The 12,225-nt window shown below is 35.1% G+C and overlaps 1 pseudogene; it reads left to right on the top strand.

Annotated features, from left to right (window-relative positions):
- Nucleotides 1-10,902: 10,902 nt before the first annotated feature.
- Nucleotides 10,903-11,056, top strand: LOC123572710 (U1 spliceosomal RNA; annotated as a pseudogene).
- Nucleotides 11,057-12,225: the final 1,169 nt, after the last annotated feature.

The raw sequence follows: 12,225 nt of genomic DNA, 5'->3' as shown, positions 1-12,225 counted from the left end.
CAAAATGGGAGGATCACTGGAGCCCAGGAGTACAAAACCAGACTAGGCAACATGGCGAAACCTCATCTCTACCAAAAAAAAAAAAAAAAAAAAAAAATTAGCCGGGCGTGGTGGCACACACCTGTAGTCCCACCTCCTCGGCGGGCTTAGATGGGAGGTTTGTTTGAGCCCAGGAGGTCAAAGCTGCAGTGAGCCAGGATTGCGCCACTGCACTCCAGCCTGGGTGACAGAGCCATACCTTGTCTCAAAAAAAAAAAAAAAAAAAAAAATAGCTGACTGCAGTGGTGCATGCCTATAGTCCTAGCTACTTGCGAGACTGAAGCCAGAGGCTCCCTTAAACTCAACCTTATAAGTTAAAGTTACAGTGAGCTATTATTGCACCACTGTATAGCAGCCTGGGTGAGAGTGAAACGCTGTCTCTTAAATTAAAAAATAAAATAAAATAAAAAGGATTCCTTCTTTACTATTAACTTGAGTCTAGTGCACCAAAATTCATGACCACAGAGTTGGCCAAGGTAAGCTACCTTTGATGGAGCTGAAACCACAATGGTAATAACTTCTATATCTTTAATGAAATGAAAATTATGTTTATTGATCTGAGAAAACAAAGCTCTAACAAAGCTATTAATTTCAAAAGGATTTTTTTTTTCAGATGGAATTTTGCTCTTGTTACACAGGCTGGAGTACAAGGGCACAATCTCGGCTCATTGCAACCTCCACCTTCCGGGTTCAAGCGATTCTCCTGCCTTAGCCTCCCAAGTAGCCAGGATTACAAGCACCAGCCACTACGCCCAGCTAATTTTTGTATTTTTAATAGAGACAGGGTTTCACCATATTGGACAGGCTAGTCTCGAACTCCTGACCTCAGGTGATCCACCCGCCTCAGCCTCCCAAAGTGCTAGGATTACAGACATGAGTCACTGTACCTGGCATTCCAAAAGGATTTTTACCTAAAAGGAAAAAAAAAAAAATCCATTTTTAGTATTATTTACTAATCATCCAACATTTTTAAAGCACCTTCAATATCTGCTTAAAAGACTAAAATCGTATGACTTGCACACTTCAATAATTCTTCGTGTTTTTATTTTTTCCCTAATTTTTCTGAGTCTTTGCATGTCAATGTGCAAAAGACATTGATTTTAGAAATTTCAAAAGTGCAGACATCAAAGAGCCTCAACAATTTTATTTGATATAACAAAATAGTTTGTTTTAAATTTTTACTGCCATTCTCACTGTTTTTCTTTTAACAATTGACCCTTCTATCAATAAAACACAAATAGGTTGAAAACAACTTACTGGACTTTGTAAGGGCAAATATTGTTTTCAAATAAAAAGATAGATTTGTATTTGAAACTGCATTTTCTTTAAATAATTTTAATTTGCATATATGAAAAATTGGGTTAAAATGTTTACTAATACGAAAATGCAGAAGTAGCACATTGCCTACTTTAGCCATATATCTATTGTAGTCTCTACATTGTGCAGGTCCTCAGGTGTAAGGGGGAAGACAGCAGGTGTCTGAGAATTTATAGTCACCAAAATGATTAGGTTACAACACTCATTTCTAAACACGTGAAGTATTTACAGATCACTTGAAGAATCACTCTAGTTTTCGGGATGTTACCGGTTGACCTTTGAAAGTGGAAGCAAGTGAATTTGCCATCAGGCTCCTTCTTTCATTTTGAAGTTTAATATAGTGCCACTGGCTCTCCAATATCCATGGTGCCAATTTCCCACTGATGTCTTATATCTTGGGTTTCCATTCCCTTGTTAGAAAAGTATAGTGATGAAATAGTTGAGGTAACTTTGAGACCAGAAAGCCCCTGTAATTACATAGTGTTTCCAGCACAATCTACAACGCTCTGACACCGGATATCAGCACAACAATAAGTAAGAGCAAAAAGCTTGTCAGGGAAGTTTGGCAATGAGTATAGCCTCAGGTAAAGCACAAAGGTGGTGGCTGTGAACTCTTAGAAATCAGAATGTTTTTGTGGAGAATAAGTTGGTGTCTCCTGATCATTTCTAGGGGGTCTTTTTGTGAGGCTCATTTAAAAAAAAAACAGACAAGATGTCACATACACAAAGTGAATGCCTCTCTTCTGAGAAGAATCATTCACAAAAAGGGTTGCCGTTGTTTCCAGCCACAAGGGGATATGCATAGTTGTTAGAATTGCATAAAACATTTCTTTCCTAAAACTGTCTTATAATTCTGCAATTTGAAAAATTTGACTAGCTGCACTAATTGGACTCACACAAATAAAGCCTCCAATTTTCTTATTGAAAATTGAAGGCCACCCTGTTAGTATTTTCCCCTCCTAACGATGACTCCCTGGGGCGCCGAATGCCTGCTGAGCTTTCCAAAAAAACCATTTTTGTCATTTTAAATGATTTGTCTCTGACTATACATAAAAGCAATTAGAACAAATACTTTTATATAAATTTATGTGCTGGGCATTTTTTTCTTTGGCTGGTTTCTCGATTTTGAATTTCTTACCATGATTTGTCTGTACACTTTCAGTGCAGCTATTATAGCAGACTCTTAACTCTGCTTGCCAATCACATTGAACAGCTCTAACTAGTCATGTGTGGAACTGAGAGAACAAAGAATCCTTCCATGGGTCTGAGATTCCTTCACCTCAAAAGCACTTCAGATCACAGACTGAACCAGAAGTTTCTACTGAAACCAAGCTCTACAATTCTTAGCATAAAAATAACTATTAATAAAAGGTACTGCCCTATCTGCTTGAGATAGAGATACCTCATTTCTCCCAACAAACAAATTCAGTAGTAATTACCATTACCACTTCACAGGTATGGAAATTGAGGCTAGAGTATGTTAAGAAGCTTGTCCGAGTCCTCCCTGCTAGTAAACATTGAAACCAAATTTAACCTCTTTTCTGTCTAATACCAAACCCAACGCTTCCTTCATTACACTGTGGCAAAAGTCACTCAAGCCCCCCGATTCTCTCTTCTTGCATTGTAAAATCTGTACACATTGCCATGGTAAAAAAGTTAAAATGTAAAAGCCAACATATTAAAAAACTGTGTACAAAGAATATACGGTAGGTTACTAATTTAATTTGTGCTTAAAATATATATATAAAACTGAGAGCTAATATACTAAACTATTAGTAGTGGCCATCTTTTGGCAGATTACTGACAACGTTTCTTTCTTACACATTTTTTACTTAAAAATTTTCTATATTAAATATGATACTTTTATTAAATATTTATTTAAAATGCAAGGAATGTCACTAAGTCAAATGCAAATGGAATAATGAAATGGATTTTCAGAGTGACTTATGAATTTGTCATGTTGTAATGTTCAGTTGATAATTAACATTGGGCTTAACATGTCGGTGAATTTTTAATGTCCAAGCGAGGGCTTTGAAATGCAAAATGAACCACTTAGAGCTGTCTAAATGTGAAATTTGTTATTGTGGTTAATTAAAAGACTAAATTTTTCTTAAACCCCTAAATTTGACATATAACTCTTACTAGCAGATTTAGAAATTAAATAATTTTTATTAAGAATAAGCACACTGGCTTTTAATTACTCTTTACTTTTTAACTAATAGTTTAATAAGTTTAATATATGAGATTTTAACCTACATATATAAGTTTAATATTTTTTATTTTTTCAAACATCACATTCCTGATAAGGCCAACTTACAAACTAAAACAGTCTATAAATTCTTAAGCAGCTTTTTAAAATTAAACAAATTGAATGTACAACTTCAGTAAGCATTCAAGCACTGTTTTTAAACTTAATTAATTACATTCCATAATGCATGTCAAATTTAAATCACAAGGATAATCAGGCATTTCTAATTAAAACTACAAAACAATTAAATTCTCTAACATATCGGAGATTCTCTAATATGTAATCTATTGAACATTTCATATGCTACATATAAGAAACATAAATTATCATTATGGCTTAAAATACATATCACATAAACTATCACAGTATTAATACTTCCTATATATTATGTTACTAGCTGTATATTACTTCTACAACTTGATGGATTTGCAAAGTCATTTATCCAACTAAAGAGTGAAAATTACTATTTCCAGTAGTGCCAGGATCTCCAGATAAAGATTCAAAACCAAGATCCTGCTACAGATCTAAGTAAACTGTCTGATTTGGGGGACTAGAATGTGGGATCAGATCTGTGATTCTTTTCCAAGCCGGTAACACTTACCATATCAACAGGGAAACTCAAAGGCATGCTTTTAACTGCCATGCAGCTTTACAGTCCTTAAAATATATTCCTGCAGTATATTTCCTTGGGTAAATTGCACCTTTATGCGAATTTTATTTTCAACTTTTTATTGTCTGATTTAGATAGATGGAATTCTGCACCCGACACATGGAATCCAGCTAATTACCTTCAATTACAGTTAATTGAATTATGTACCCCTTTCATGGAGATAGCACCCTTTTATATTTTATTCGTTACCTGTCTTCTTGACCACTACTTGATAATCCTTACAACAGTCCCCTCCTTATTCATGGTTTTGCTTTCCACAGTTCCTTCAGTCAACTAGTCTGAAAATATTACATACAATAAGATATTTTGAGAGAGAAAGAAAAAAATAAGACTACATTTGCAGAACTTTTTTACAGTATATTCTTATAATAGTTCTATTTTATTATTAGTTATTGTTAATCTCTTACTGTGCCTAATTTATAAATTAAACTTCATTATAGGCATGTATGTATAAGAAAAAACACAGTATATATTTAGGGTTCAGTATTATCCTCAGTTTCAGGGACCCACTGGGAGTCTTGGGGCATATCTCCCATGGATAAGGGGAAACAACTCTATATTAACAATATAATTGATTACATGTAGATTATGCAAATATATGCAAAATGTTTATAAATTCTTTTCCACCAGCACAGGAAAACATTGTTTTCATGTTCATTTATCACACCTATACATAGGTCACAGTTTGAGGACAGCTAGTTCATCTGGCTATCAACCTCCAAGGCCTGCCATAGCTCACTCAAATTAATCATCCAATAGCAATCTTTTTCACATAAACATAAAGTATTACACTTACTAAGTGTAGGACTTTGTAAACCCACTGTAGCACACCTAATTAAGCTATTTTTATTTTTTCAGAAAATCTAAGCTGTCTAGGTTAGATGCACAATAAAAGTAACAATCCACGAAATTAGCATAACAGTACTGAATTTGCCATTACCTATTACAATTGACATTGTTTCCAACTTTTAATACTGTAAATAAAATTACAGTGAATGTGTATTTGTTTGTAAACATAGTTTTATTGTTCTGTTGAATTTTTTTACAAAAATTCCTAGTAGTAATATTACTTAGTGAGCAGATGCACTTAGTTTGGCTATTGATAGGCATTGCTTTGAATGCTTTCCAAAAAGCTTGTTTGATCACAACTGTGTCAACATTGTACTTATTTGTTTTGTTTGAATGTTCTATAGTATGAAAATTGTTATATTTTAAGCATATTTTCTCCATAATATATATGGAGGGACACTATTTGTATATCATTTACAGATACTTCTTTAAAAACTTCACAGTTGTGTGTGTGTGTGTGTGTGTATTCCGTGATCAGATCTATTAAATTATGGACATTAGAAATTGGATATTTGCGTTAAACCTTATTAAATAGTAATGTTTTTTGCAGAGCTCTTAAAATAAAAATAATTATAATTAAAAAGCATATAGAGTGTTAAATAAATACATTAAAATTAAATGTACAGAAATTTTCTAAAATCAACACTTTTAAAGTAGAACATATTTATTAGTTCTCTTCAATGAATAAAATTTTAGCTAAGTCATTAAATTCCTTTCTGTGTGAAATGCACAATTTCTCTGTCCAAAATATCTTGCTAATTGGACTTTAGGGTTCTGCTTTGAATGTAGAAAAATGGAGAGAATATCACTTTTGTCCATAAATCAAATAGAAGCTGAAAAAAAAATTTAAATTATAACTTTTCTTGAACCCATCAGTAAACTGAGATCTCAAGGCAACCAATTAGCCTGAATCATAAGGAAAGACTGGAAACTCCAAGAAGAGACTAGATGCAAGCATTGAATCACCTGGGGCAGAGCACAAAAAGAATATGTGGCTGCTATATAAGTGAGCAGAAATAATTCATATGCTATTAGCAACAAATTGTTAAATCTGAGCCTTGACTATCATATAAAACCCATGATAGCAACAGACACAGGGGTATCTACACCCATTCACAGGCTCTTCATGGACCTTCATTTTATGGTCATGAGAAAGATTACAGACACAGTAGGAAACCAATGAAAGCCTCGCTTATGATGCAGATGTAGAGTAATGGAGTTGTCACCACTGTAGAAAGGACAGGAAACTTTACTATGACCTTATTCCCCTGGGCAACAAAAGCCTAAAGCCAAAGAGGTCAGAAAACCCTATGCCAGATAAATACAAAATACATAAATAAATAAAACAGCATGACTTGAAATATTCAAACAACTGAAAGTCAAAGTTACAGAGAGTACAGATGCCTCTTGACTTACAATGGGGTTATATCCCAGTAAACTCATCCTAAATTGAAAATATTGTCAGTCAGAAATACAGAGTAATTGGGAGCTGTGGCTCACTGGAGCCACCCAGGATCAGGAGAGAAGGAAGGTTTCTACTGAATGTGTGTTGCTTTCACACCATCATAAAGTAAAAAAATTTAAAGTTGAGGGCCAGGGGAAGTAGCTTACACCTGTAATCTCAGCATTTTGGGAGGTTGAGGTGGGTGGATTGCTTGAGCCCAGGAGTTCAAGACCATCCTGGGCAATGTAGCAAAACCCATCTCTACAAAAAAACACAAAAATTAGTCAGGCATGTTGGCATGGGCCTGTGGTCCCAGCTACTCAGAAGGTTGTAATCATGCCACTGTACTCCAGCCTAGGGACAGAGTGAGACCCTGTCAGAAACGAGAAAAGAAAAGAAAGAGGAAGGAAGGAAAGAAGGAAGGAAGGAAGGAAGGAAGGAAGGAAGGAAGGAAGGAAGGAAGGAAGGAAGGAAGGAAGGAAGGAAGGAAGGAAGGAAGGAAGGAAGGGAGGGAGGGAAAGGAAAGAGAGAAAGAGAAAGAAAGAAAAAGAAAGAAAGAAAGAAAAAGAGAAAGAAAGAAGAGAAAGAAAAAGAAAAGAAAGAAAGAAAGAAAGAAAGAAAGAAAGAAAGAAAGAAAGAAAGAAAGAAAGAAAGAATTGTAAGTTGAACATCGTAAGTTGGTGACCATCTGTATCTTACAAGCAGCCTAAGGAAAAAGACACATTACAGAGGGAAAAAAAGATAAGAACTACAACAGACTTCTCATCAAAATTATGCAAGCTAAAGGACAGTGGAATGACATCTTTAAGGCACTGAAAGGAAAAAAAAATTTGTACCTATATGCTATACTCAGAAAATCTTTCAAAAATGAAAGCAGGAAAACACAACACTACTTCTCTGCACTATTTTCTCACAACATACTTCTGACACCAAATGTATGTGGTTTCTCCCCACACACCAAGCAATTCTGCAGCAAACACCAGCTGAGTATCTTATAATTCAATTCCATTCTGACACTAAAAACCAGGGTTTCCTCAAGCCCCTCCTGGAGTCTGATAATTTGCTAGAATGGTTCACAAAACTCAGGATTATACTTTATTTATGTGTATCGGTTTATTATAAAGGATATAACTAAGGAACAGCCATGTGGAAGAGACACATAGGGCAAGGTATGGGAGAAGGGATTGTACACATCTTCCATGCCCTCTCTGGGTGAGCCTTTCTCCCAACACTCCACAAGCTCAGCAACCCAGAAGCTCATCACATCTCCTAGTTCAAGAGTTTCCACAGAGCTTACCTCCAACCCCTTTCAGCCATCCCCTGACATCCCCCCTAAGTTTATTAGCATAAACTCAGGTGTATAGAAAGGAGCTCATTATGAATAACAAAAGATACCACTATCTCAGGAAATGCTAAGCTTTTTAGGTGCTCTGTGACAGAAACTAGGGATAAAGACCAAATACATTTCTTATTCTACCACAGAAGAATATAGATATATTTTTGGAGTATTCATTACCCACAGACATACACTGCCATGAACATTTTTAAAAAGTACTTAAGGCAGAAAAAATATGACACCAGACAGAAACTTGTATCTACATAAAGAAATAAAGACCTCCTGAAACACTTTAAATGAAACTAAACATAAAAGTCGTATTTTGCTTATTTTTAATCAATCTAAAAGGTAATTGCCTAAAGCAAAAATAGTAGCATCAATGTATTGGGATTTTATAGATTACATAAAAGTAAAACGTCTGACAGTATCACAGATGATGGAGAAATTTGGAGCTTACTGTCACAAAGTTTGTATACTACACATGAGGCAATGTTATATTATTAATATTTGAAGGTAGACTATACTTAATTAAAGATGTGCATTATAAACTCTAGGGCAAACATTAAAACACATATTAAAGAGGTATAAATAATAAGCCAGGCCAGGTGCAATTACTCACATCTATAATCCCAGCACTCTGGGATGCCAAGGGAGGAGGATTACTTGAGGCCAGTAGTTTGAGACCAGTCTGGGCAACATAGTGAGATCTGGTCACTACAAAAAAAATCGAAAATAAAATAAAATTAGCCAGACATAGTGACATGCACCTGTAGTCCTAGCTACTCAGGAGCTGAAGCAGGAGGACTGCTTGAGTCCAGTTGACCCAGGCTACAATGAGCTATGATCATGCCATTACACTCCAGTCTGAGTGACAGAGTGTGACTTTGTCTCTAAAAAAAAATAAAAAATAAAAAAATAAAAAGCCAATAGTGGAGATAAAATGGAATCATAAAATGTATTATATTAATCTAAATATAAACAAGAAAAAAGAAGAAAAAAAAAAATCCAAGAGTGGGTGGGCCAAATAAAAAGCAATTACCAAGGTGGTAGGTTTTAATTTAATCACATCAAAATTATTTTAATGTAAAAGGTCTAAATACTCTAAGTAAAGTACTGATTGTCATACTGGATAAAAAAGCAAGACTCAGGTATTAACTGTCTATAAGAAACTAATTTTAAATGTAAAGACTTCTAGTTTAAAAATATAACATGCAAATACTAATCAAAATATTGTGCGTATTTAAATGCTGACACCCTAGTTGTAAACAGTATTTGATATTGCATGTAACGATGAAATGTTATTTATCTATATTTAAATCAAGAAATAAACATTCTCCCTAAACCTGTGGCTTTTTTCCAAAGTTATTGCCAAAGCATTCTCTTAACCTTTGTGTTCATGACACAGCTAGAACTTCAAAAGAGAATCAAGGCTAATACCTCAGCAGTCTTCTAGTAACAATTGGATCCACATTTATCTCTGGACTGGATTGTTTGAGGTGTCATAAGTACTTTCATCAAAACAGAAATAAATGACTTTGTGACTTTCCTGTACTAATGTAAATATAATGTAAATGTATGCATTTATTTATTAAACAAGACTCCACAAAACAGTGTGTTCACTATTTATTGTTAAATTTCTATGTTCTTCTTTCTACTTGTGCAATTTTATTGCTTCCAGATTATACTGGTGTTAAGTTCTTAAATCTTTCCCTCTGTTAATCCTTCTTGTGGAATAGAAACTTCCTAATGAATGGTCTACTTGTCAGTCCACAGCTTTCTTCTGTTTATATAGCTATAAATTACATTCTACTGATTCGGTAATCAATAACATTTTTTTTTTTTTTTTTTTTTTTGAGATGGAGTTTTGCTCTTGTTGCCCAGGCTGGAGTGCAATGGTGTGATCTCGGCTCACCACAACCTCCACTTCCCAGGTTCAAGCGATTCTCCTGCCTCAGCTTCCCAAGTAGCTGGGATGACAGGCAGGTACCACTATGACCCTATTTTTTTTGTATTTTTAGTAGAGATGGGGTTTTGCCATGTTGATCAGACTGGTCTCGAACTCCTGCCCTCAGGTGATCCACCTGCCTCGGCCTCCCAAAGTGCTGGGATTACAGGCATGAGCCACCATGCCCGGCCATAAAAATAATTTTCAAAATACTTTGATTCTCTAATATCAAGGTAGTGCATATAATATAGGTTTGTATGATAATCCTTTCTAACATATAAAAACTAAGCCACCTCTCTTCTTGGGAAATCTCAACCCACAATAAACAGCAATTTATTTTTCAATTATCTTCTGCCCTAAAACTATATATCAACATGTTTAAAATTTAGATTCGAAAACTGGTTACATTTTAGGATAAGTAATTTAATATAACAAAGAATAATTTGGCATGTACAATTTCTGTTTAACAAATTTATATCAGGTAAGGTGGCTCACACCTGTAATCCCAACACTTTGGGAGGCCAAGGTGGACAGATCACTTGAGCTGGGCTAGGTGACGCACACCTGTAGTCCCAGCTCCTTGGGAGGCTGAGGTGGAAGGATCACTTGAACCCAGGAGGTCAAGGCTGCAGTGAGCCATGACCTTGTCACTGTACTCCAGCCTGGACAGCAGAGCAAAACCTTTTCCTAAAAAAAAATTTAAAAACTTTACATTATAGGACATAAAATTCTTATAAATATTTTAACAAAGGCCCCGGTGTGAGAGTCTTAGGTTTAGGGAAAAACATTACAAGTTTATTTAGTTCTCTTATTTCATTACTTTAAAAAAAAAAGATTACGTGCTAAAATATGTTAGTGAAAAATATAAATATAAACCAATTGATTTATCTTTCCATGATCTTAAAACATAACTAGAGTAACAAAATCAAGAAGTGCAAAAAGATAAGATTGAGAAATGTTTAGATACTAAAACAACCACTTCAAGTGTTATAAAAGAGTTATGAAGAGAATTATTGAGTGTAGAGGAGAGCATTTACTTCAAAAATGTTGGAGCATACTTGTCCAGCAAGGAAGATAACGTGATCATGAAGGTAGCTTTCCCAGGGTGAGGTTTATTTATTGCCCTCTGGGTGTGCAGATCCCTGCAATTTCCCCAAAAGTGGGAAACTTGGCTACATAATTTGTGACTACATTGTATTTGTGTTCTTCCCTGGTTAAAAAGAAAAACAGTAAGCTCATAAGGGAAGGCTATTCAGATGTTGTATTAGTTTTGAACTATATCTTGTAGAATGTGATTAACCAAGGCAAAGCTGGCTTGGGAGGAACACAGGAAGGTGCTGTCAGGAATACTATGTGCAAAACACAGCAATGAATACCAAGATAAATTTACATAAATGTAAAAAGTTATGTATGGTACTATTGAGGAAGTGACAGATAAGTGAGCCAAGATCAGATTATGAAGAAACTTACTTGTGATACTAAAGGTTTCCATTTTTATCCTGAAAAAAGTATGCATAACTTTTGGGCTAATACTTAAAATTTGTATTTTTTTTTAAGGATCACCTTGGAATCATGGAATATAAATTAGAGAAGAACAGGAGAGCTTGACCAATATGGAAGAAATGGCTGCAAAACAGGAAGGAAATTACACAATTCTGAAGAAAAGCAGTATTAGCAGAATTGAAATAAAAGGTAAGGTTCAATACATTTAGAAGATACAATTGAATAGGTTTGGTGGCTCATTGTAAGTGAGGCATGAAGTAAATGGAATAATTTCTAATTATTCAAAATTTTCTAAATAGTTGCCAAAAATAAACTGGGTGAGCATCTTTAGGACATATTCAGATCTTTGACATATTGAGATTAATGGACATATCAATGTTCAAAAGGAGACATACAAAAAGATACATTGTCTGTCATCAAAGGCAAGATTGAGATAGATATTTGGGAATTGTGGCTCACGGGTAGAATTGAAAATTATGGATGAGATTTTCTCTAGAAGAATGAGTTTTTATTTTTTATTTATTTTTTATTTTTTTGAGACAGTCTCACTCTGTTGCCCAGGCTGGAGTGCAGTGATGGGATCTCGGCTCACTGCAACCTCTGTCTCCTGGGTTCAAGCGATTTTCATGCCTCAGTCTCCCGAGTAGCTGGGAGTAGCGCGTGCCACCATGCCCAGAAAATTTTGTTGTTGTTGTTTTGTATTTTTAGTAGAGACAGGGTTTCACTGTGTTAGCCAGGCTAGTCTTCTGGACTCAAGTGATCCACCCACCTCAGCCTCCCAAACTGCTGGGATTACAGACATGAGCCACTGCGCCCCACCAAACAGTGCATCTTTAAACGTGATCCTGAGATCTCCAGTTGACCCACAATGGTT

This window comes from Macaca fascicularis, chromosome 3, assembly GCF_037993035.2.
Source record: "Macaca fascicularis isolate 582-1 chromosome 3, T2T-MFA8v1.1".
NCBI classification, from domain to species: domain Eukaryota; kingdom Metazoa; phylum Chordata; class Mammalia; order Primates; family Cercopithecidae; genus Macaca; species Macaca fascicularis.
This window is presented reverse-complemented; position numbering and strand designations above follow the sequence as displayed.